This window comes from Olea europaea, chromosome 6, assembly GCF_002742605.1.
Source record: "Olea europaea var. sylvestris chromosome 6, O_europaea_v1, whole genome shotgun sequence".
Lineage (NCBI taxonomy): Eukaryota > Viridiplantae > Streptophyta > Magnoliopsida > Lamiales > Oleaceae > Olea > Olea europaea.
In genome coordinates this window covers 11865612-11893246 of record NC_036242.1, presented here as the reverse complement: position 1 = coordinate 11893246, position 27635 = coordinate 11865612, and the positions used below count along the sequence as shown (strand labels likewise).

The 27635-nt window shown below is 32.7% G+C and overlaps 1 pseudogene; it reads left to right on the top strand.

The window, feature by feature from the left end:
• Positions 1 to 4262: 4262 nt before the first annotated feature.
• On the top strand, positions 4263 to 27635 carry LOC111395160 (annotated as a pseudogene).

Sequence of the window (27635 nt, the reverse complement as noted above, 5' to 3'; positions counted from 1 at the left end):
TGTGTTGTTATTGAGTGAAAAGTTCTAAAAGAACGACACAAGTGCCGTTACTGTAAAGAAAATGACACTTGTATTGTTTTGTCTATAAACATTAGTATATGAAGTCATGACTCATTTATCGGAACGACACAAGTGTCGTTAAATATCGCTTGTGTCATTCTATCTTTAAACACTAGTATGAGCCACCACGACCCGTCCAATCCTTGATAATCAATGATTTGAACTAATTTATGTTGCAAGATAGACATGTCGTGTACAAAGTTTGAGAGATATGTTCATTAATTATATTTTCTAACTAATGTAGATAATGATTTGTGATTTATCCACTCCATATAATATAATCTATGTTAAATCTACATTTGTCACATGTTCAACATTTTTGACTTTCTTAAGTTATGGGGTCCAATGCTTGAGGTTGTTGTAATGGAAAACATGCAAAATATTGGAAAAATCATCAGAACGGCACAAGTGCCGTTAAACGTGACTTTTGTCGTTCTAGGTTTAAACACTAATATGAGCCGCCATGACTCGTCCTATCTTCAATAATCAATGATTTGAACTCATTTTAGTTACGAGATGGACATGACGTGTACAAAATTTGAGAGATGTGCTCATTAATTATATTTTTCTAACGAATATAGATAACGACTTGTGATTTCTCCAAATCTATCTCGTATAATCTATGTGAATTCTACCGTTATTTGTCACATGGTCAACATTTCTGACTTTTTTAAGTTATGGGGTCCAATACTTGAGGTCGTTGTAGTGGAAAAGATGCAAAATATCGAAAAAATCATCGAAATGGTACAAGTGCCATTAAACATGACTTGTGTCGTTCTGTCTTTAAACACTGATATGAGCCGCCATGACTTGTCCTATCCTCAATATACGTCGTGTACAAAGTTTGAGAGATATGCTCATTAATTATATTTTCTAATGAATGTCGATAACGATTTGTGATTTCTTCAACTCTATATCGTATAATCTATAAAAATTCTACTGTTGTTTGTCATATGGTCAACATTTCTGACTTTCTCAAGTTAGAGGATCCAATATTTGAGATTGTTGTAGTGAAAAAGATGCAAAATATCGAAAAAATTATCGAAATAGCACAAGTGCCATTAAACGTCACTTGTGTCATTCTGTCTTTAAACACTAATATGAGCAGCCACGATCCGTCCTATCCTTGATAATCGATGATTTGAACTCATTTTAGTTGCGAGATGGACACGCCGTGTACAAAGTTTGAGAGATGTGCTCATTGATTATATTTTCTAACGAATATAAATAACGATTTGTGATTTCTCCACTCTATGTTGTATAATCTATGTGAATTCTACTGTTATTTGTTACATGATCAACATTTCTGAATTTTGTAAGTTAGAGGGTTTAATGCTTGAGGTTGTTGCGGTGGAAAAGATGCAAAATATCAGAGAAATCATCATAACGGCACAAGTGCTATTAAATGTCACTTATATCTTTCTGTCTATAAACATGAGTATATGCAGCCACGACCCATACATGCCCAAAAAACCAATAAGTTGAACTAATTTCAGTTGAAAGATGGGCATGCCGTTTACAAAAGTTGAGAGATGTGTTCATTAATTATATTTTCTAACGAATCAATACAGTGACTTATGATTTCACCAACTCGATATCGTATAACCTATGTCAATTTGACCTTTTTTGTCACATGATCAACCTTCTCACTTTCTTAAGTTAGGGGATCCAAAGTTTGAAGTCGTTGCATTAGAAAATAAGCAAAATATTTGAGAAATCAACAGAACGGCACAAGAGTCATTAAACGCACTTCTGTCGTTTTGTTTATAAACATAAGTATACACTTCCACGACCCATCCATGCCTCGAGAACCAATAAATTGAACTCATTTAAGTTAAAATATGGGCATTCCATTTACAAAAGTTGTGAGATCTACTAATTAATTATATTTTCTAACGAATCAATACGATGACTTGTGATTTCACTAACTCGATATTGTATAACTTATGCCAATTCAATCATTCTTTTGTCATGTGATCAACCTTTCTAACTTTTCTAAGTTAGAGGATCTAAGATTTGAGGTCATTGCATTGGAAAATAATCAAAATATTTGAGGAATCAACAGAACGACACAAGAGCCGTTAAACGATACTTGAGTCGTTCTATCTATAAACACAAGTATACATAACCATGACTCATCCATGTCTTGAGAACCAATAAATTGAACTCATTTAAGTTGAAAGATGGACATTCCGTTTTCAAAAGTTGTGAGATGTACTTATTAATTATATTTTCTAACGAATTAATACAATGACTTATGATTTCACCTACTCGATATCATATAATCTATGTCAAATTAACTATTCTTGTAATGTGGTCAACCTTTCTATCTTTCTTAAGTTAGGGAATCCAGTGTTTGAGGTCATTACATTGGAAAATAAGCAAAATATTAGAGAAATCAACAGAACGACACAAGGACTGTTAAACTACACTTGTTTGTTCTGTCTATAAACACTAGTATATGCAGTCATGACACATTTATGCCCTGAGAATCAATAAGTTGAACTCATTTTAGTTGTAAAATAGACATGCCGTTTACAAAAGTTGAAAGATATGTTAATTAATTATATTTTTTAATGAATCATTACAATGACTGGTAATTTCACCAACTCGATATCTTATAATCTATGTCAATTCAACGTTTTTTTTGTCACGTGATCAACCTTTCTGACTTTTTTAAGTTATATGATCCAATGTTTGAGGTTGTTGCATTAGAAAATAAACAAAATATTGAAGAATTCAACAGAACAGCACAAGTGTTGTTATTGATAATGAAACGACACTAGTGCCATTTTGTCTATATATGTGAGTATAAACAATCATAGCTCGTCTGTGCCCTTGATAATCGATAAGTTAAACTTATTTAAGTTGTAGGATAGACATGCCTCTTACAAAATTTAAGAGATATATTGCCTATTTATTACTTTAATCGCCTATTTATTATTATGTATATATTGTACTTGTACTTTCACCAATTTGATAACAATTAGGCATATCGTTTCAACCGTTCTTTGTGATGTGATCAACATTTATATGTTAAATACATTAGATAGTCCATTATTAGAGATCTTTTAATTGAAAAATCAAACTAAAGTAGATAACAACTGTAGTGTCAAAAGTGTCTTTCTTTTTTCTTCAAATGTAATGAAATATTTCAATGTAAATAGTATGCTTATCAAACTCTTGTTCAAATGTTCAAAAGATACTCAAAATAGATAAAGAATATAATAGATAAGAGAATTTTAGTATAGCAAGTATGGTAGTTGAAGATGAGAAAACAGGTAATTATGATTTGAAAACCTAAACTTGAATTTGGGAATTAATTGTATTGATATGGATGTTAGAGTCTTTTCCATGGTGGGGATATTTATGACATTTGACATTATTTTTTTATATTATATTTCATAATTGGAGGCCATTTGATCAAGAAACATTGAAAGAGGGATAATTAATCATATACATTGCTTGACTAGGCTCTTTAATCAACTCCCCCTTAAATATTTGTAACCCATTTATATTTTTTTGAAAGCTTGGGATTATGGTTGCAATTAGGTCTTTATTTTTTTTTCTTTTCTTTTTGTTTTATGTAAATAGGAGGCTATATTCGTCATTACACAATTTTTAATTTGAAAAAGAGATGAAAATAATGATTTCCGCAATGAATGGTGGAAATAAAGGTGAAAATGCCAAAAGAAAATGAAATATAAGGACGTTTTGCACAATAATATTAAAAGGTAAGGGCATTTTGTGCTAATTATCCTTGTATACTTCCATTTGGTATTGAATCTTTACTTGATGTTGATGGTGATTGTTGATTGGCCTCTAGTTTTGGTCGACTACGTAATGAAAATTTAATAATAAAGACCTTTCTTAAAGTTTATGTTATGTTTGAAAAATTAAATAAATCTAGGGCTGTACATGCTCAAAAGAACCATACCGTAGACTCGAATTTTGGGTATTTAGTAAGTGAAATTATTAGGTCCAAATTTAATTATGAAACTGTTCGGATTCGTTTTCATTCGGTTCTCGAGATTCATACTATAATTATATTTTTTAATATTTACAAATCTATTCTAATTCAACTAATGACACACTCAATCATAGCTTTTACAAGATAACGTAGTCCAATCTTATGTATCTTTTTCATAACTTTGTTGAGTTCTTCATAAATTTAATTATTAAATCACAGGAAGAGGAAGACAATGAGGTCAGAATAATTAACAGGAGCGTAGTTGAGCTTCAATTCAATTTCTCCAAAACTGTAGAAATGAATAGTAGAATAACAGATTTTGATAAAATTTAGGTCAATTTGATTAAATTATGCTTGAACTTAAAATTAAAAATAGGAAAATCATATTTTTAGATTTGAGCTAAATTAATAAGTTAGCAAATTTATTTAGATAAAATAAAATAATTGGTTCATTTAAAATAAATAAATTAAAATTTTTCTGGAGATTTGGTTTTTTGGTTCTTGATTGCTAATCAAGAATTGAATCGAGCCTAACCCGTTGATTACAAATTCAGATATCCATTCGGATATTTAACTTCTAAAGAATTGCTCAGTTCGGTTCAATTAGAATCCGATCCAGGTCGATTCGAAAGTCTTGTCAAGCTCTACATAAATCAATTCTAAATTATGACTTTAGGAAGTACAATATTTAAATTAGTTTCTATGATTTTTTATAACAAAATAAAATATATTTATTAAACTAAAAGTAAAATCTTTATAATTTACTCGAAATTATTTCACGAATAAGAAAATTAATGTAGATAAATAATAATTAGAACGACAATGACAATTTTTTACTGATTACTAATTAGAACTAAGTTTGTATTATTGCATAGGAAGAATAATGCTGTTTTACGAGATGAATTTTACACCTTGGTTGACAGATTGATTAAGTGTGTGGAAAAAATGATTAGATGATAGTTTAACTATTTTTTAAACAATCCAATGACAGAATAACATATCCAGGATGTTAAAGAATATGGCAACATCACAAGACTAGCATAGGAAATGAAACTGCAAAATAGCACTAAAAGTCAACCAAAAATAATAAATAAAAAAGACACAATGCATAGTATATCCTTCTTGTTTTCATTCAAACAGCATCCTAAGCGAAATAAATTACAAGATTTTTTTCCAAAAGCCAAATCAAATGCGCAATTCGCTCTTCTGATTCATGCCTTTTCGGCATCATCTATTTTCTTGAATTTTAGCAGCTCTTCTCTGTTCTAGTTATATCAATTTGATCAGTTTTGTTTCTTTTTTGGTTATAAAGTAAGATAAAAATTGAAGAAATTATGATTTAAATGTTTTTATGTTATTCCTCGATTAATGCTACGACAGAGCGAGATACTGATGAAAACCTGCATTTGAAAGAAGAGAAGCTCCCACGTCTTTAGTAAGTTAAGTTGCAACGGTGGTGCTGTTGTAGCTATGGTGGCAGTGGATGGGAAGAATCCATTGTATCAAATTTCAAGGAGGCTATTTGCCAAGGGGACGAGAAAGAAGATGCTGAGGGAATAAGTCATTTCGACAATTCTGTGGACAATGATGTGGGTAAGTCAATTGAAGTTTCGGAGAAAGACAAATTTTTCGAGATGCATATGCTACTCAAGGAACCAATATTAAAGGCATTCAAGTTAATGGATAAAGAATCGAAGTTGCACTCTACTATTGATAGTTTTTGTGTGGTACAACAGTTGTTACTTTGATACTGCGGGTAGGTTTTCTGTACAGTTGACAGTGGACTTTAAACCTAATCTTCGAAGTATCTTTCTTATCTTTTCTTCCCTATCATCTTTAAAACACAGAGTGACACACACATGCTTTAATGTTTAAAGCATGTGTATGCTCATGCAAAGTTGCAAACGCTGAAACTGTTGATAAAATGGCGTAAATTATGACTTCACCATTGGAAGTGAAATGAATCCCATTCTGGCTTCTTCATCGATAAAAAAGGAAGAGGTGCATCCTTTTTTATCGATTTAGGACTGAAAATTTCCTCCTTTTTTGTTTTTATTTTTTCCAGGAAAAGCTGCCAGGATCCAGAAATTTAAGGGAAGAGTTTTTGCACTGAAAGATGAACAAGAAGTTACACGTGTATGATTGCTTAATAGAAATTCACCTGGTTTGGCAATGGCCGGAGCTTTCGGGGACTTTGTTTGAAGGATTTTAGTTTGATCTCTATCCCAGATGTCTATTACCACCTTATCACTGAGAGAGATGAGTTTGTCATTCTTACCTCTAATGTGGTAATAATCCCATCTCTTATATTTAATTATAAAAGTGTACCTCTCATATTCAATCATCTCATCTAAAAGTTTAAGTTATTAGAACAATGATACATTTATTTATTTAGAAAGTTTAGTATTCAACATGCTAATATGGGCCATATTTATCTATTTATGAACGGCTTAACACGTGCACAATTCTCATAAATAAATGACACGATACACTAATACAAGACGTTTGCCTCTTATGATATCATGTTGAACTCTCTAATCTAAAACCTTAAGCTAATAGAGAGGGGGCACATTTTATTGTTAAAATTTGGTGTTCAGCATATGTTTGCACGTGTGGTTTAAATGCCATAAGCCTATAGCAAGTCACGGTGTAATCGATGTCTTCTCCTATCCAATAAGGAAGTTGTTGACATTGTGGCTTCGCCTCCTGGCTATGGAACAGTCCCTCTCGAGCTCTTGTTAATTGTGATACTAAAGCATGGAGGCTCAAGTACTAGGCATCTGAGACTGATGAATTTGTCGCTGTATGTCTTTTCCTCAAAACATTTATCCGCAAATGTGTTAGAAACACAAAATGGTGTCACCAAGGTGCACAAAGAAGATCCCTATCCCTAGACAATACATTCAGATACTACCAAGGAGTCAAATGCAATCGTACCTCCAATTGAGGTGATTAAAGCTCAAAATAATATCGCTAATGCCCACATAGAGGATATGAAGAAAGTCCATTTCCCTAGACATGGGGACACAAAAATCTTAAATGAAACTCGTGTTGATGTTGTCGTACATTCAGGTACTACCAAGGAGTTGAGTACGATAGTGTTTGTGATTGATGTGGCTCAAGCACGAAATGATATCACCGAAGCCCACAAAGAGAAAAGGAAGAAGGATTTTGCTACTTGTATATAAAAGATATATAAAATGGATTATATAATGTGGCTGAAACATGAAATGATATGGAAGAAAAAATTGGATGAAAAAGTTGATTATATTCCATGTGGCATTATGTAATCCACTGTGTAAATCTTGACGTATGTATAGCAAGATCTCTATATATATTTCATTACTAAACTTAATTTTTGGGGGTTCAATAATTGATTTTCTTCTTCTCCTCTTAATTCTCCTTCTCCTTTAGTTGGTTTATCAAATTAATTTATATTATTTTCATAGTATCAAAGCCCAAATTTGTATGTTGAAGTCGATGCTTTCGTCTCATTCATTCTCTTACAATCCATGAAATTGAAAATGACCAAAAACTCTAACATCATGTGAAGTTACCACTGAAAATGGACAATATCTCTCAAACCCAATTTTCATTTGAAGATTGGAGACCATATTTGGTTTACGATGATGAGACGACCATTCCTAATCGGCTCTTATATTACCACGCACTTTATTCTGAGCGCGTGAACAGAGTTTATGGAGATTATGGTAGTGTGTGACATGTTTTTTAAGGCAAATTCAAAGAGACAATTTGTTCTTTGGTGAGTTTCTGATTGTTTGGGGGTATTAGTTTGGTTAAACATGTATTGTGCTGTATATTTTAGTGGTAGTTTGTGGTGATGCGTTGCTTGTTGTTATTTTTATCAGAATTTGGTGATTTCTTTTGATTGGTGGTAGTTTATTTGTTGATTTCATAATGGCAACTGAAAGGATAATTCACTTGAATCCATTAGCATTAGATTAAATGGTAAAAGTTACTTATATTGGAGTACTGCAATGAAAAAAATTTTATAAGGAAAAAGATTGTGGGGTTATGTTAGTGACGCTATTGTAAAACATGAAAACACTACTGAGTATTATGTGACATAGTTAGATAATTGGAAGTCAAACAACGAGAAAATTCTTACTTGGATTCATAACTCTGTTGAACAATCTATTGGTACACAGTTTGCGAAATTTGAAATAGCAAAGGATTTGGGATCACTTTCGTAAGCTATACACTAAGTCTAACTTTGCAAAGTGATATCAGTTAAAGATTGATATATGAGCTTTACAACAAAAGAATATGAGTATTGTCGAGTTTCACACTTCTATGGATTCAATTTGGGATGAGTTGGCTCTTACAAAATTAGTAAGATTGAAAGTATGTGAGGAATATATTTCTTTTAGAGAGGAGCAACGACTAGTTTTGTATTATATAGCACTCCGTAGTGATTTTGAGAGACTTAGAGGCATTAGCTTGCATCTTACTCTACTTCTCTCAATTAATTTAGTGGTTAGTGAGCTTGTAGTTGAGGAAACACGTTTGAAATCTCTTGAAGCATCTCTTCTTCCATCTATCACCTCAATATTGGCTGTATCCTCTCGCCTTGGAAATGTTTGCGCTAGTTATTTAAAATTTTTGGTTTCTAAGAGTCAATTAGGAGATTTTCAAATTCATGATATCTGTAATTGTAGTGGTTGCAAATTAGTTAAATTTTCTACTTTAACTTTTTCTCAAAGTATCTTTCATTTTGTTGCACCATTTGATCTTGTTCATTCTAATATATGAGGACCTATTCTTATTGCTACAAAAAGAGGGTCTAGATATTATGTATGTTTTATTATTTATTATAGTCATTATTGTTAGATTTATCTGATAAAACAACGTTCTGACTTTCTTTCCATTTGTCATTTTTTAGAGCACTAATTAAAACTCAACATTCTATTATAATTAAGTGATTTAGATGTGACTTGGGTGGAGAGTCTACTATACTAATTTTTTTGAATTGCTTTCTCTTGATGGCACAATTTATTACACCTCATGTACAACATCCCCACAACAAAATGGTGTTGTGGAACGAAAGTATAAACGTATTGTAGAAACTACTCGCTCCTTTCTTTTGTTTGTTAAGGTTCCTAATGAATTATGGGGAGAAGTAGTTGTCATTGCTGTTTTTTTAATTAATAAGATTTCATTTTCCCACACTACAGGCATATCACCCTTTGAGACGTTGTTTGGACATCCTCTTGATTACTCTTTATTGAGAATCTTTGAATATAGTTACTTTGTTCTTCACCATAAAGTAGAACATTTTATGTTAACATATCGCACCGCTATTTGTGTTTTATAAAGTTATGGACAGTGCCAAAATGGTTATCGTTGTTTTGATCTCATTAATCAAAAATTATATATTTTTCGTCATGTCGTATTTTTTGAGCACATTCCATTCTTTTCTATTTCTGATAATACTCATGACTTAATTAAAATAGCCTCATTCATATTGATTCATTCTCTGATGATATTGATAGACTACCTTTCCATACCTCATATACTGTTGATTCTTCACGTACTACTGATACACATACGTCGGTTCATGATACTACTACTTCTATGGCCTCCCAAGCATCGCTTGAGATTGTTGATCCAATTCATGCTTTCTGTCATCCTCGATATTTTCAACGTATTCGTAAGTCCACTCAATTATTTGATCTTACTTATTCTTATTATTCTAAGTCCTTTTGCTATTTTTAACCTTCATTCACAAGCTATCCGAACCCTCTTCCTATAAAGAAATTATTTTGGATCTTATTTGGCAAAAAGCTATGTCTGATGAACTCTCTATCCTACATAAGACGAAAACTTAGGAGTTGGATGCATTACCTCCATGTAAACATGCTATTGATTCTCATTGGGTTTTTAAAATTAAAATCAAATTAGACGATTCAGTTGAGCATTACAAAACTAGATTGGTTGCTAAGGGCTTTAATTAACAATATGGTTTGGATTATGAGGAGACTTTTGCTTCTATTGCTAAGATGATCACTGTTCATACACTTATTAAAGTTGAATCTGTTCGTTAATAGAGTCTCTCTCAGTTGGATGTCAAAAATGCCTTTTTGATTGGATATTTTCAAGATTTATATGGTTCCTCCTCCTGATCTTTCTCACACTCCTGGATACGTTTGCAAGTTCAAGAAGGCACTTTATGGCTTCAAATGAGCACTTCGTGTTTGGTTTGAGAAATTTTCCACTATTGTAGCATCTCTTGGTTTTACATCCAGTCATCATGACTCTGCCTTATTTTTTAGATGCACTTCAAAAGGTCACATTCTACTTTTACTGTATGTTAACGATATGATTATTATTAGCGATGATATTAATGGAATTGCTGATTTGAAATCAAAAATAGCTTGTCCTTTTGAAATGAAGGAATTAGGTGTATTATCTTATTTTTTGGGAATCAAAGTTGCTTCTTCTCCTAGAGGTTATCTTTTCTCTCAGTCCAAGTATTATGAATTTTATTGAGCTTGCTCATCTTACCGATACTAAAAAACTGTTGATACTGTTCTTGAGTCGTTCATTATTCATCCTCTGATGGTATATTCTTGACTGATCTCACATTGTATCATACTATTGTTGGATGTCTAGTTTATCTCACCATCATATGTCCCAATATTGCTTATTTGTTCACATTTTTAGTTAGTTTGTTTATGCTCCTACTACGGTTCATTGGGTAGCTATTGTTCGTATTTTGCACTATCTTTGTCGTACTTACTTTCAAAGTCTTTTATTATCATTGACCTCCTCTTTAGTACTCTGTGCTTACTCTGATACTGATTAGGCTAGTAATTCCACTGATCACACGTCCACTACTAGCTTTTGTAAATTTTTGGATGACTCTCTATCTCTTGGAAGAGTAAGAAATAGATTGTTGTTCCGTGTTTCTCCATTGAGGCAGAGTATCGAGCTATGACATCCACCACCACTGAGATTGTGTGGTTGTGTTGGTTACTTGTAAACATGGGTGTTCCTTTGTCCTCTCCAACTCTTAGGTATTATTATAATCAAAGTGCTATCCAAATATCTCGCAACTCCATATTTCATAGATGCACGAAGCATATTGAGATTGGCATAATTTCCTTACCTCTTGTTTATTCATTTTTGGAGTTTGCTAACTTCTTCATGAAGTCTCATCTAGCTCATCATTCTCATTTCTTATTTGACAAACTCTCGCTAATTCTTGCTATAGCATCGTGAGTTTAAGGGAAGATATTAGCAATAATATATCAATAGTTGGTTTTTTTCTTCGTCTTCTCCTTCGGTTGGGTTATCAAATTAATTTGTATTGTTTTCTAGTATCTCAGATGACACAAATACTGCAGCTATTTTTCATTCAATTAATAATAATGAGTCCAACGAGATAGTGCCTATAGTCGAGGAAGTAGAGGAGAAGCTACTGGACTAATATCTTGGTCAGTTCAAGAGAAGCCTAGCAGAGTGCGTTGCGACTGTAGACTATGAATGGTCAGCGCTAGAAGGTATTGCCCGAGCTATTTAGTCTTCCAAGATAAAAATGGCCATAAAGTTTAAATTGGATTAAAATGCATTGTATATCAAATATTTTTGCTGTAAGACAAAGCCTTTCTTCTTGAAAATGGCCAGTTTGAAAACACTAGTTCTTTGTGGACAAATTGCGTAAAGCTTATGACTGCACATGTACAGGGCCCCGAAATTTTTGATTTTTTGGCAACTTTGTGAAGCTTAGGAAAAGAGGTAGTATGTATCAAATAGCTACTCGCAACAATTTACTTTCGTAGTTTTGGTAATATGTTGTTTGTTTCATGTTAATTGTACAAACAAATACAATGTAAGAAATACAATAGGTGGTTGTTTTCTCCAATGAACAATCAAACATAAATAGCACAAGTCGATTTTAGTGGTAGAGAACTAAACAAAGAATGCTAAACACGTTAAGATATAAAATAGAATTACAATCCCTCAAGTTAAGCACAACATCAGGACTGAGCATAATTAGCAATCAACTGGATCAATTTTGTTCCAACAAATCAACTAGCCGGATTTTCATCTTATAGTAAATCACTAAAGTAATTTTTCTTTAACAGCCCCTCAAATTTGAGTTGTAATAAAGATGAACACCCAACTTATCAAAAACATCTTGCTGGTGGTGGCAATACTTATTAGTAGTTTGTCTCTTACATCAGTGTTTCTTCTTCACTCGATGATAGCTATATGGTAGCTGCATTTTCTTGTCTTGATGAAAAAATGTCAAAGAATGGCACTCGTTCCATTAGCTCATTACTTGGTCAATCGATAGCAATTCTATTTTTTGGTCAAGCTATAACAAATGGACTATTAATAAACTCAAGCACATGGCTTGGTAGAATGACAACAAGCACATTGCTTGGTCAAGCAACAACTACAATGACTTAGATGTGCTGAGTCCAACTTTAATGCAATATCAACCTGTTGTTGTCAGAATATATCCAGCTCCTTAATCTCTGTTTGATTTTCGTTGCTAAAATTTAAGAGTTCATCGCCTGTCTTCCCAGGGACTTCTTGATTTTATATGGGATGAGTTCCTTATCCATCTCATTGTTCGAATCAACTAAGGCAACATTCAAAATAATCCCGCAAAGAGAGAGCGCGGAAAACTGGAACTGGAAGAGTTATGAGTCCCTCGGATTATGTCTAAATGTAGTAACTACTGCATGATGATCATGTAGGGAGTTTTTAAATCGATCATGTGGGCTGATATGTAAAAACTATTATTTATTAAATTAAAAGCTATCAAATTCTATTAAGCCCGGTTAAAAGTGATCTAATAAGATTTTGATATTTTGGGTTTTAATGTATCCAATTAAAGTGTGGATTTATATGTGTAGAGACGGGGCTCAAGTTTCTAATTCTATGATGCGCCGAATTAGCTTAAAGGCATCACTATATAAATATGGTAATGGCCTCCAAATCACACGTGTATTACTCATTCTATTCTGCCTCCCATCACCATAAAAAATTACGGGCTACGTGTTGATTTGGAAGACTAAATCGTGAGATTCAATTGTTGCATTAACTATGTCTGATTCAGGTATACTTCTGCTATAGTTCTTGAATTTCTTAATGATCCAACATGAAAAATCCAGGGATTTTACGATAAAAATGTCTCCTACAAGTAGTGTCAGAGTCTTTTCATGTTGAATAATTGAGAATCAAATAATTTATTTGGTTCTTCAATATTTTCGAAGTTTTCAAATTTAATAATTCTGGATCTATATTTTGTTAAATTTGAAAACTTTTGCGTTATGTTTTTCGTTATTGTCTTTCGTTATTCGAATTAATAGTTTAAGAAATTTTTGGATTATGAATTTTTTTAAAAGGATTACAGATTTGGAGGTTTAATAAATAAATAAATAAGGGATTTTTTTTCCGACGATGGGACAACTGACCGACAGAGTGGCTGCACTCTACAAACACAGCAGCACAGGTGTGGGATGGCACCCCCGATTCTATACCAGGCGACGCCGATCCATGCCACTAAGGAGAAGAGAAGAAAAAATTTCTTTGGGTTTTAGTTTCAGTTTTTGGGTGATTTGGGTCATTTGTAAATTAGATAACTTGAGACCCCTGATTGCAATTAGGGTTAGGGTTATATATTTAAGGTTTTAATCCCTAACGTTTAAAGTACATCCAAATTGGGCCTTTAACTTTTGGGTTTAATAATTCAGTCTCTAAGTTTTAAAAATTAATTAATTTGGGTCAATAAAGTGCTGAATTTTATAATTAAAGCTCTTAAAGTTTAATAATTTATTCTAATTGGCCCCCTAAAGTTTTGAATTGGCTAATTTTGGTCCCTAAAGTTTTAAATTTATTAATATTGGCCCCTAAAGTTTTGAATTAGTTAATTTTACCTCCCTTAACATTTTGAATTATTAACTAAGGCCCCTAAAATTTGAAACTAAACCAAATATGTAAAATTAGTGGTTTTCTTTCTCAAATTTTGGTATTAAGGAATCTTTTAAAAGATAGGAGGATTTGATAAAAAAAAAACCTAGTCAAACAATGACATTGGTAAAATAACATTTCTTCAATGTTTTTTTGGTCAAATAGCCTTCACTTCCAAAAAATAATAAACAAATAATGACAAATATCTAAAATGCCCTCACCATGGAAAATACCCTAATACCCCTTTCAATCCAATTAAATCCCTCAATTCATCTACAAAAACACATCGACGTGTTTTCCCGGTGGTTGCTTCCCTAAAATCTTGTTATTCAATGTATTTTTTATCTATCTTCTTCAATACTTTAAGTATTTGAACAAGAATTTTGGTATCTATTTTTTCTACATTGAAATCTTTACTATATCTAAAGAAAGAAGAAAGGTATTTTTAGAAATCTCTTTTTACATTGGTACTTTTATTGTTGAATATAGTATAAAATGATATTTTAGTTTATTTTATTTTCGCTTTTGGTTTATATTTGTACCGTCCGCAACTATTGGACGATAACGACACTCCAGTCGTTATCTGTAGTGTAGAAAGACACTACAGTGGTTATCCTCCTTGTAAAACAACAGTACGATCATTATCCATTATGATCTGTCCATTATTGATAATATATTGTGGTTACTTTTATAATTTAAATATGATAACTATTTTCATATTACTTTGATATATACTTGAGTAAATTATTTAACTTTTTAATTTATTTACAGCTATGGATTCTGTAGAAGTGATATGGGTACAAATATGCTATTTTGTCGAGTTTAGAGAGACTGGAGAAGGCAAATGGACATGGGATTATGTAGGAAACAGTGAAGAAAATATGGATATTCTTTATGTTCCAACTAGCATTTCGTATATAGAGTTGTACAACAAAGTGCAAGAACTTGTTTATGTGGATTCAAAGTTATATAAAATTGAGATGTTGTCTATTAATCCCGGAATGTTTAAGTTTTCAGTTTCACCACAAAGTATTAATAGTGACATGAAAGTGAATTGATTTCTTTCTATTTGTAAAAAACATCCTCTTTGCGTGACTATTTCGACAAAAGTCGTAGGTGAATGTGATAGTGTAAAGGAGTTTGAAAGAGATTGTGTAGTAGAAACTAATGGTGAAGTAAAAAAGGGAAATGATAACGTAGAAGGAAACTCTGTGTATTTTGACCTTTATGATATGCTTCTTTTGTAGTATTGAAAAGGATTGTGGTGTTATGATGTACTTCTTTCGTCATTCCTAAATGTAAACTATTTAAAATGTTTGGAATAATTCATTTTGTCATTGTCTTAAAATCGATGAAGTCATAACGACAAATATTTTTTTTGTTATAACAAAACAGCACTTGCGCCATTTTTAGTATTTTACCTAGAAAATATAGAAATGATGTTCAGAAATTAAATATTATTGACTTAATAATAATTTATTTCTAAATATACAACTTATCAATTATTCTTATCGTGTTTATATAAGTAACGACACTTATGCTGTTTCCATAATAGTAATAGCACTAGCGTTGTTCTCATTTTTCATTTTGTCCAAGTAATGAGAGTATCTTTCAAATTTTGTGAGCGGTATGTCCATCTCACGACTTAAATGAATTCAGTTATGGAATATCAGGGCCCGAAAGGCTCCTGGATGCTCACACTCGTGTTTATCAACAGAACAGCACAAGTGATGTTTAACGACACCTGTTTCGTTCTGTTGCTTTTTCCTATATTTCGATTCATTTCCATTACGTCAACCTCAATGATCGAACCTCTTAACTTAAGAAAGTTGGAATCATTGATTACGTGATGAATAATAGTAGAATTGGTATAGATTGTAGATGTCGAGTTGGTGAAATCACAAGTCACCATCCACATTCGTAAGAAAACAAAAGTAATGAGAGTATCTCCCAAATTATGTGAGCAGCATGTCCATCTCACGACTAAAATGAGTTTAACTAATTGAATATCGAGGCCAGAAGGCTCATGACTGCTCATACACGTGTTTACCGACAAAACGACACAAGTGATGTTTAACGACACCTGTGTCGTTCTTTGGTTCCTCCTACATTTCGTTTCATTTCTATTAAGTTGACCTCAAAGATCGGACCTTCTAACTTAAGAATGTCAGAATCATTGATTACGTGACGAACAACGGTTCAATTGGCATAGATTGTAGATGCCGAGTTGGTGAAATCACAAGTCACTATTCGCATTCATAAGAAAACAAAAGTAATGAGAGTACCTCCCAAATTTTGTGAGTGACATGTCCATCTCGCGACTTAAATGAGTTTTACTTATCGAATATCGGGGTCGGAAGGTTCGTGGCTGCTTAAACACGTTTTTATCGACAGAACGGCACAAGTGACGTTTAATGGCACTTGTGTCGTTTTGTTAGTTTCTCCTATATTTCGCTTCATTTCCACTGCGTCGACCTCAAGGATCGAACCTCCTAACTTAAAAAAGTCAGAATCATTGATTATGTGACGAATAACGATCGAATTGACATATATTGTAAATGTTGAGTTGGTCAAATCACAAGTCACTATCCACATTCGTAAGAAAATAAAAGTAATGAAGGTACCTCCCAAATTATGTGAGCGACATGTCCGTCTCGTGACTTATATGAGTTCAACTTATCGAATATTGGGGCCCGGAAGGCTCGTTACTGTTCATACACGTGTTTTATCGATAGAACGGTACAAGTGACGTTTACCGGCACCTGTGTCGTTTTGTTGGTTTCTCCTATTTCACTTCATTTTCATAGCGTCGACCTCAAGGATTGGACCTCCTAACATAAAAAAGTCAGAATCATTGATTATGTGAAGAATAACGATTGGATTGATATAGATTGTAGATGTCGAGTTAATGAAATAACAAGTCACCACCATCCACATTCGTAAGAAAACAAAAATAATGAGAGTACCTCCCAAATTATGTGAGCGGCATGTTCATCTCGCTACTTAAATGAGTTCAATTTATTGAATATCGGGGTCCGGAAGGCTCGTGGCTGCTCATACACGTGTTTATCGATAGAACGACACAAGTGACGTTTAACGGCACCTGTGTCGTTCTATTGGTTTCTTCTATATTTCGGTTCATTTTCACTACGTCGACATCAAGGATCGGATGTCCTAGCTTAAGAAAGTCAGAATCATTGATTACGTGACGAATAACGATAGAACTGACATAGATTGTAGATGTCGAGTTGGTGAAAATTACAAGTCACCATCCATATTCATAAGAAACAAAAGTAATCAGAGTATCTTACAAATTCTGTGAGTGACATGTCCATCTCACGACTTAAATGAGTTCAACTTATAGAATATCGGGGCCCGAAAGGCTCGTGGCTGCTCATATACATGTTTATCGACAGAACGACAAAAGTGACGTTTAACGGCACTTGTGTTGTTTTGTTGGTTTTTCCTATATTTCGCTTTATTTCCATCGCGTCGACCTCAAGGATCGAACCTTCTAATTTAAGAAAGTCAAAATTATTGATTACATAAAGAATAATGGTAGAAGTTTGTGCCGTTCTATACACAGTAATGACAATTGTGCCATTTTTATGAACAAGTTTGTGTCTTTATAACATCATTTGTGTCGTTCTCCCTATCTTTTCAATATCAATAACGACACAAGTGAAGTTCTCGTAGACAATGTACAAACTAACATAACGACAGTTATGTCGTTCTAATGGATGTTATCATATCATTAACGACACAAGTGTTGTTCTCATGAACAAAACTTGACCAAAATAATGATCGAATTACTCTTATCATAGAAATCCATACGCACATTTAAATGAAAAACATAAAAACTGTAACTACAATTAACATTCAACTTGAAGCAAACATGTGCTTATCACGTGACCTCAAACATGGATCCCTTAACTTAAGAAAGTTAGAAAGGTTGATCACGTGACAAAGAACGGTTGAATTGACATAAGTTATTCTACTATTTTCAATAAAATATAAGTAATGAGCATATCTCATAATTTTTTTAAATGCCATAATCAACGTGCAAGTTAAATGAGTTCAACTTATTATTTCGCGAGGCAGGGACGAGTCTCAGTTGCTTAAACTTTTAGTGATAGACAGAATGACGCAAGTGCCATTTTATTTTCAATAACTGCACTTAAGCTGTTATGTTGATTTCTACTTTATTTTTATTTGTTTTCAACTCAACGACCTTTAAAATTGGACACCCTAAGTTGTGTAGTTCTCATAGTAATAATAGAAGTTTATATTTATGTACGTCACTTATGTTGTTCTTTTAAATCTTTTCATCTCAGTAACAACACTGGTACCATTCTCGGGGACTTTAAATATACTGTAAACAACACTTGTGCATTCTCATGGACACTTAAAAATCAAATATCATGGTAGTTTGCAATTCTCATAAACGTTTTCATCTCAGTAACAATACAAATATTAGAGAAATGACATTCTCATCTTAGTAACAGCACAAGTTCGTTCTCATAAACAAGTAAATTTACAATTATAAAGGCAGTTTTGCCATCATTGGGATGCTAGATTGACAATTAATGAGCATATTTCTTAACTCACATTGGGATGCTACAGTGACAATTAATTAGCACATTTAACTTAAAAGATATTAGCAAAAACGTAGGAAAAATCAACAGAATGGCACAAGTGTCGTTATTAATATGAAAATGACCATTGTGCCATTATGGGGCTATTTGAGCCCTTTTTTTTTCAAAAAATGAATTTCGTAATAGTGTCATGATGAAGAATGTGTGATTAAAAATTAAGAAAAAATTTTGAGTTTGCGTATAATATTATTTTATTAAAAAACATGTGGTTAAGATGTGATCAAATTACTGTTCACGAATACATTTTGATAAAAAAAAAAGAAAAGAAAAAAAAAGAGAGGCTCAAACAAAGGCTATTCGTGTAAAAATGAGTAAAAGCAGCTACTTCTTATCTTATGTCCCGAGAACCAATAGTGAAACTCATTTACGTTATTTATGACATTGTCAAACTTTTCATGTTACGTATGTCAGAGAATCCATTATTAAATATTGTTTTGTTGAAAAAAAATCGTATATAGGTGAAAATTTCAAAGCGACACAAGTCTTGTTATTGGATATGGAAACGACACTTTTACTGTTACGTGTGTAAATATGAGTATAAGTAGTGAATGTCCATTCGTTCCTTGAAAAATAATAAGTGAAACATATTTATATTGTAATATGTACATAACACATACAAAAGTTGATAGATATGTTTATTAATTTAATCGACACATATAAGCGTGACAACTTTTATTTTCACCATCTCAATACTATAAATGTCATGCCATTTTAATTGTTCTTTCTGACTAGTCAATCTTTTTATGTTATATACGTTAGTGAGTCCATTGTTAGAGTCATTTTGTTGAAAAAATCAAACTATAGTAGATAACGACTGTAGGGTCGTTTTATTTTACAAACAATGACTGGAGTAATGTTCTATATTTCAGATAGCAGTTGGAGTGTTATTAGATCCAATAGTTGCAGGTAACACAAAAAATACACTAAATACGAAAATAATACCAACTAAATATTATTTAATACTATATTTAATAATAAAAATACAATATAGATGGAATTTCTAAGAACATCTTTCCCTTTTTCTTTAAATGTAAATGCATTCAATATAAATAATATGCTAACCAAACCCTTGTTCAAATACTCAAAAGATACCAAAAATAAGTGAAGAATATAATAAAAAAAATATAATTCTAGAATAGCAAGAATGATTATTGAAGAGAAGAAAATAGGTGATTGTAATTTTGAGAATTTAAAATTGAAGAAGATGAACAGAAGAAGAAGATGAATTTTCACAAATTTGTAGTCGATTTCGTGAGATTTGCACAAAGAGGAAGAAGAAGAGAGAAGCTGATTCTTAAATTTGGGAAAATAGAGTTTACCTGAGAAGAAAACGAGTGAATGAGGGATTTTGGAAGAATTTTTGTGTTAAAATGTGAAGGATAGTTTGGTCATTTTATTAATTAAACTATTATGATTTTTTTTTCTCTTTTTTGTATTGGTCGAAGGCCATTTATTCAAAATTATTGGGCAACCTGGCTATCTCACCAAATTCCCCTAAAAGATATAATATTCGAAAGTGAATTACTTGAAGCAACATGTTGTCAAAACAACCTCTTTTGTGGAAATTATTTAACTTAGAATATTAAAAGGTGTTTGTGCATGCGTTATTCATGTGAACATTGATCGGCCCAAAGAAGAAGAACTGCGGGTACAGCATCACAAAAAAAAAGGCATAAGGATCCAACTGAAGGTGGTTGTTTCTTCTGTTGAGCTACAGGTCATAAGAAGAAGAACTGCACCAATTCCCTCGCATAGCGTGTAAAGAAATGTATTCTTTTTCATTTGGTTTGTTCATAGGTTAATTTAATTTCGATACTTAGACATACATTATGGATAGATTTTGGTGCAACAATTCACATTAGTTTGTCTATGCAGTGTTGCTCGAGTTGCCGAAAACCAAGTGATGGTGAAAGATACAGATGGCAAGGCGGTGGAAGTATAGGCAATAGGAAATTTTAGATTATTGTTAAATACTGAATTTTATTTGGATCTTAATGAGACATTTATTGTACCGTCTTTTAGACGAAATTTGATTTCTATTTCTGTTTTTGACAAATTTGGTTATTCTTGTTCATTGGAGAATGGAAGATTTTGTTTGTTTCATGATTCAAAATTGGTTAGTTCCGGTTCTTTATCAAGTTACGCTAATCTTTATTTAATTGATACAATTGCTTCTTTTAATGAATCCTTGCATGTAAGTACTCGAGGTGTAAAACGAAAATTAACCGGCGAGAACTTTGCCTCGTTGTTGCACAAGAGATTAGGTCACATCTCCAAGAGGAGAATTGAGATACTTGTGTCTGACGAGATTCTCGACCCTCCTAACGTCACAGATTATGATTTGTGCGTCAACCGTATAAAAGAAAAACAAACCAATAAAATGAGATTTCAAGCTAACAGGACTTCGGACGTCTTAGAACTTATACATACGGATATTTGTAAATCATTCCTATGGATTCTTGGAATGGTCGACAATATTTTATAACGTTCATAGATGACTTTTCAAGATATGGCTATAGATATCTCATTCATGAAAAATCACAGTCCCTGGATGTGTTCAAAAACTATAAAGCTGAAGTTGAGAACTAACTCAGGAAAAGGATTAAAGCATAGAGGAATGCGGTATCATCCCACAGTACACTATGTCGGGTTCGCCCACTATGAGTGGTATTGCTGAGAGACGAAACAGAACATTTACGGATATGGTGAGGAGTATAATTAGTCATTCTACTTGACCAGAATCTCTCTCGAGTGAAGCATTAAAGACCTCAACGTATATACTCAACAAAGTTCCAACTAAAGCCATGAATAAAACTCCTTATAAGCTTTGGACGAGCAAGAAGTCTAGTGATGGTAGCGCTTGGGCGCTATGATTGCAGCACCTAGGCGCTACCTCTCGAGTTCAAATTTTAGTTTTTCTTCAGTTTTGTAGCGTTTAGGTGCTGTCTTTCTGCTCCAATTTCCTTATTTTTTTTTATCTCTTTATCCGCTTTAGTTCCTCTTTTTGCATTGCATTTCCTAATCTTCAAAACAATACTAACAAACACATTAAAAACATTCTATACTCACAAGATCTAGCAAATAATCAAGTTAAAATCGTGCAAAATTCATGAGCGAAACAAACTCATCAAATAGCCCCGAACTTAACCGTTTGCTAGTCCTCGAGCAAACAAACACATCAAACAATAAAATTATCCAAGGATGATACACACAAGCATGCAAAAGATAATTGGTTGGACAATCAAACTTTTTACTTCAGGATTCGGGATTTGATGGTTATTCCACAAACATGCTTCAAGTCACAATACCAAATCAATATTTACTCTTCCAATGCAAAATTGATATATATGTGTGTGTGAAGAATTAAGAAATCAACCATGACTGCATAAGTTGTTTCAATTCTCGACCCTCTGTGGTCAAATATATCTTACATTTCTCCTAAGATTCACTCACCCCACAAACTTACACTTTTTCACTCATTCCTAGTGTGTAACCTAAGATTGAATATTTCATACTATCCTCACCCTCTTAAGTTCAGGTGGACATTATTAATTGCAAGTCAACACTTCAGTGAATAGGGATTCTCAAATTATTTGATTACTTTGACCGCCACGACTCGACCAGCTAATTATCTTGTATCGAAAGTCAAATTCCCTCAAATAAGTGTTAAGGCTTGACCAAGATATTTAATGCTTTTGCTCTTTTTATGCACATTTTTTTTTTTTTTGGTTTTTCACAAGTTATTTTATTTATTTATTATTATTATTTTAAATTCTCTCCATTAAGCTTATGACCCCTATAGCAGGCTTTAGGCTAATAACTCCCAAATTAGATGATTTTAGGGTACCAGGTTTTAAACACCCTTATAGGCTTACTAACCCGAGTAAAAAAGGCTTCGAAGAAAAAAAAATATTTTAAGTGCAACTTCATCTCTGATTGCTTTCTAAATGACTCATGTAGCGAGCTTTAGGTCGATAACTCCCAAGTCAGATGACTTTAGGGCACCAGATTTTAAGATACCCTTGCAGACTTAATCATTTGAGTCATAAACATTAAAGAAAAGATTAAAATTTTCAAATGCATATGCCTTGATTAGTGCAATACCCCTTATCACACACTCATTCAAACAAATCGACCTCCAACTTAAGACTCTCACCTAGTTTTATCATGTTAGTCTAAGATAATCCATACATAAGTTTTTATACATGGAATCCAAATTCACATCCGCATCTTCCTACAACTGTAAAATCACCCCCAAACTATGCTAACTTTGATCTAAGAATAAATAACTTACTATGGTTTAGATAAAGCATCTATGTCCAATTAAATTAACCTATCTAACAAATGAATCAACTTGTTTCATCAAAGTGTCAGACTCAATTCTGGTGCACGTATAATATTGAGTTTTGCAAGGTTAAGCTTCAGTCAATCTAGCATGCATCATATCTACAGTTCATAAATCAACACTAAATCTCAAAGTAAAACGTAATTGTAAGCCAAAATGTCCAACTTAAAAAAATTTTAGGTAGACAATTAATAATAATACACTCACTCCCCCAAATTTAAACTAAACATTGTCCTCAATGTTAAATTTAAAAGAAAAGGAGGAGGACTTTTTTGAAATGTCAGTATTGCCTATGATGTTGTGGTGTCTTGGTGTTGCATTGGATCGAATCTTCTTCCACATTCTTCGCCCTGGGCGCTATGATTGCAGCGCCTAGCCGCTGTCATTCTGCTCCAATTTCCTTATTTTTTATCTCTTCATCCGTTTTAGATCCTCTTTTTGCATCGCATTTCCTAATTTTCAAAACAGTACTAACAAACACATCAAAAATGTTCTATACTCACAAGATCTAGCAAATAATCAAGCTAAAATTGTGCAAATTTCATGAGTGAAACAAACTTATCATCTAGTTTGAAGCATACACATTTTTGGGAATGTCCAGTTGAGACAAGGCCCTATAAGCGAAATGAAAAGAAACTGGACATAAAAACCATCAGTTGCTAATCCCTGACATTGTTCAAGAAGCAATTTCGACTTAAGACAATGTCGTATTTCCCTCTCAAGGTCAACAAATTATTTCAGAAGAACAAACTCTACAGCTTTAAGAATCAATGCCATTAAAACGATCCACTAGAGAGAGGAGAAATGTGATTTTGGATGATTACATCGTATTTCTCCAAGAATATGAAGTTGACATTGGAATGGTGGAAGATGATTTGATTACCTTCCGTTAAGCCATGGAAAGTTCTAACTCTCAAAAGTGATTCGATACCATGAATGAAGATATAAAATCCATGAAAGACAATGACGTGTGGGACCTCATTCCATTGCCTTAATGTACGAAACTCATTGGTTGCAAATGAATATTTAAGACCAAGAGGGATTCGAAGGGTGATGTAGAGAGGTATAAGGCTCGTCTTATCGCAAAGGGCTTTACACAGAAAGAAGGCATCGATTATAAAGAGACTTTCGCTCCGATTCTTCGAAAGACTCTTTCAGGACTATAATTGCATTGGTAGCACATTTCAATCTCAAGTTACATCAGATGGATATTAAGACAACATTTCTCAATGATGACATTGATGAACCAATTTATAGGGTACAACTAGAAAACTTTGTGTCAGATGATGCTAAGCATATGGTTTGTAAATTAAATAAATCCATCTATGGACTCAAACAGGCGTCTCGTCAATGGTATTATAAGTTTCATCAAGTGATCATCTTATTTGGTTTTGAGATGAATTTGGTCGATGATTGCATATATCACAAGTTCAGTAGGAACAAGTATATTTTTCTGGTTTTATATGTCGATGACATATTACTTGCCAACAACGATATAGGCTAATTGTATGAAATCAAGATATTTCTAGCAAAAAATTTTGAGATGAAATATCTTGGTGACGTCTCTTTTGTATTAGGAATTCAGATACACCGAAATTATTTTTGGGGTATTCTTGGATTATCACAAAAGAGCTAAATCCAAAAGGTACTTAAAAGATATAGTATGCAAGATTGTAAATCAAGTGACACCCTTGTGGCTAAAGGAGATAAGTTTAGTTTAAATCAGTGCCCTAAAAATGACTTGAGAATTAAAGAAATGCAGAAGATTCCTTATTCATTAGCTGTAGGGAGTTTAATGTATACTCATGTTTGTACGCGTTCGGATATAGAGTATATTGTTAGGATGCAAGGGAGATATTTAAGTAATCCGGGAATGGATCATTAGAAAGCAGCCAAACAAATCATGTGGTATTTACAGAGAACAAAAGACTACATGCTCACATACAAAATATCAGATTAGTTGGAGATCATCAGTTATTCTAATTCCGATTTCACGAAATGTCAAGGTAGTATGAGATCCATTTCAGTGCCTACTTGCTGGAGGTGCTATTTCCTGAAAGAGTATTAAGCAGACACTCATAGCTTATTTTCACCATGGCATCAGAGTTTATAGCGTGTTATAAGGCATTAATTCATGGAATATGGTTGCGAAATTTTGTCACTAGACTGTGCATTATGGACAATATAGAAAGGCCACTCAAGTTATTTTGAGACAATAAATTAACAGTGTTGTATTTCAATAACAACAGAAGCTCGACGAAGTCAAAACATATAAAGATCAAGTTCTTCGCATTTAAAGAAAGAGTTCAGAGTGGATAGATGTCAATAGAGCATATTGGAACAAACTCCATGGTTGCGAATCCGCTTACTAAATGATTGATACCCAAAGTCTTTCATGAGTACACTGCTCATATGGGTGTAATGTCTCTTGAAGATGTCTAGTTTCAGTGGAAGTTTGTATTTGTGCTTTTCACATTGGACACATGTACTGTTATTTTGAATATGGTTTATGGTTAAAGTTATTTTCAATTATGAGGTTTATTTGATTTATTATCTTTGAACTTATTTAAAATGATATCACTAAGGTATTAAGGTGGACCAGTTGGAAATAGGCATGTTACAAGTTACATCACATGTAATTTTCATGCTACACATCCATGTTTGATCCATATCATTTAGTTATATTGATATAGGTGACCATTGATTGGTTTAGTTACAATGAAAGTAGCGAAAGCTGCTTTGATCCTATGTTGATATGATTGATGGACGGGATTGTTTGGGAATGTATTCGGTAATAATAGCAAAATTTTGAGTACTCATAAGGTTATGTTTAATGCACAATTATAAGGTAACACATATAGCCCAAGTGGGAGATTATAAGAAATTTTTAAATCGATCATGTGGGTTTATATGTGAAAATTATTGTACATTAAATTAAAAGTTATCAAATTCAGTTAAGCCCGGTTAAAAGTGATCTAATAAGATTTCGATATTTTGGGCTTTAATGTATCCAATTAAAGTGTGGGTCTTTTATGTGTCGAGACCGGGTCCAAATTTCTAATTCTATGATGGGCCAAATTAGGTTAAAGAGCAGCACCATATAAATACGGTTATGATCCCCAAATCACACGTGTATTGCTCATTCTATTTTGCCTCCCATCACCATCGAGAATTACAGGCTACGTGTTGATTTGGAGACTAAACCGTGAGATTCAACTATTGCATTAACCATGTCTGATTTAGGTTTGCTTCCACTATAGTTCTTGAATTTCTTGATGATTCAACATAAAAGATCTGGTGATTTTACGATAAAAATTTCTCCTACAGATCAAAGGTGTTAATTTTTGTGACTTTGAGATAAAATCAACTAGATTTCATCTACCAAACTTGATGGGCAATATAGATAAGTCCATTGATTTTGGTAGTGGTAGAGAGGGCTTATGTTGCTGATTCGACTTGGTGATGAATAAAGGGACATTTTGTGCAGTATGATGATGATCTCGAATTGTTGGACGATTTGTAGTTTTTCACATGTTTGAAAAGATAAACATACTTCAGAAGTTGGAACATCATGAAAAAATGATCTGACGAGCATATTTAAAAGAAACTAGAAAAACAGGTGAAAAAAGAACCAGTGGGACGAGGTCCCCGCCGAAAAATAAAAGCTTTCAAATTTACCCTAAAATTGGATTAACATTCTCTGATGCCATGATAATTTCTATACAAAAGTAATGGTAGGAAGTGTTCCATTCTCCATTGAACAATCATACATATACATACCACACGTCAATTTTAGAGGAAGACAACCACACAAAGAAAGATAATACAATAGAATCACAATCTCTCAAGTTAACCACAAGATTAGGAGTGAATATTAATCAGCAATCAAATGGGTCAATTTTGTTCCCACAAATCAGCCAACAGGATCTTCATCTTTTGGAAAATTGACTGTATTATATTTCTTTAACAGTAATCACTTTTTTGATTTCTTAGCAAAATATAGCCCTTGTTTGAGCCCCATTTTGATGGGGAAAATGAATTTTTGAATAGTGTATTGATGTAAAATGTGTGGTTAAAAGATAAGGAAAAATTTTAAATTTGTGTGTAATATTATTTTATTGAAAAATGTGTAGTTAAAATTATATCAAAACACTGTTGAAGAATTCATTTTCTTCAAAAAATGGGGATCAAACATTATGATAATTAGAGAAATAGTAAATATGAGAAAGAAAAATTATTTATGATTCAATTTACTATGTTTCTTTCATCGAAATGAGTTTTGGATTATTATCTTGTTTATCATATCATTCAATAAGTCAAGTTTATTTTGTTGAACTCAAAATAAATAAATAAATCACGTTGGAAATAAACCATATCATTTTTAATGAGGTTAAATCTGACATTTAGCTACTAAGAATACATTTTAGAAAATAAAAATATTGTACTCTTTCATTTGAATCATTAAAAAAGGTATTATTTATCTGACTTGATGATATTGGGCTTGTTATTAGCTTACACTTGGCCTGATAGACCCTCTCCTGGAATTCTGCAGCAACACAACAAGAAATTTGCATATGATTATGGTAGCACCCCAGAAGTATCCCGTCAGGCCGCAGCTTATGAATTTTCAGCAGATTCTCTGCTTTCAATTAATGACTGA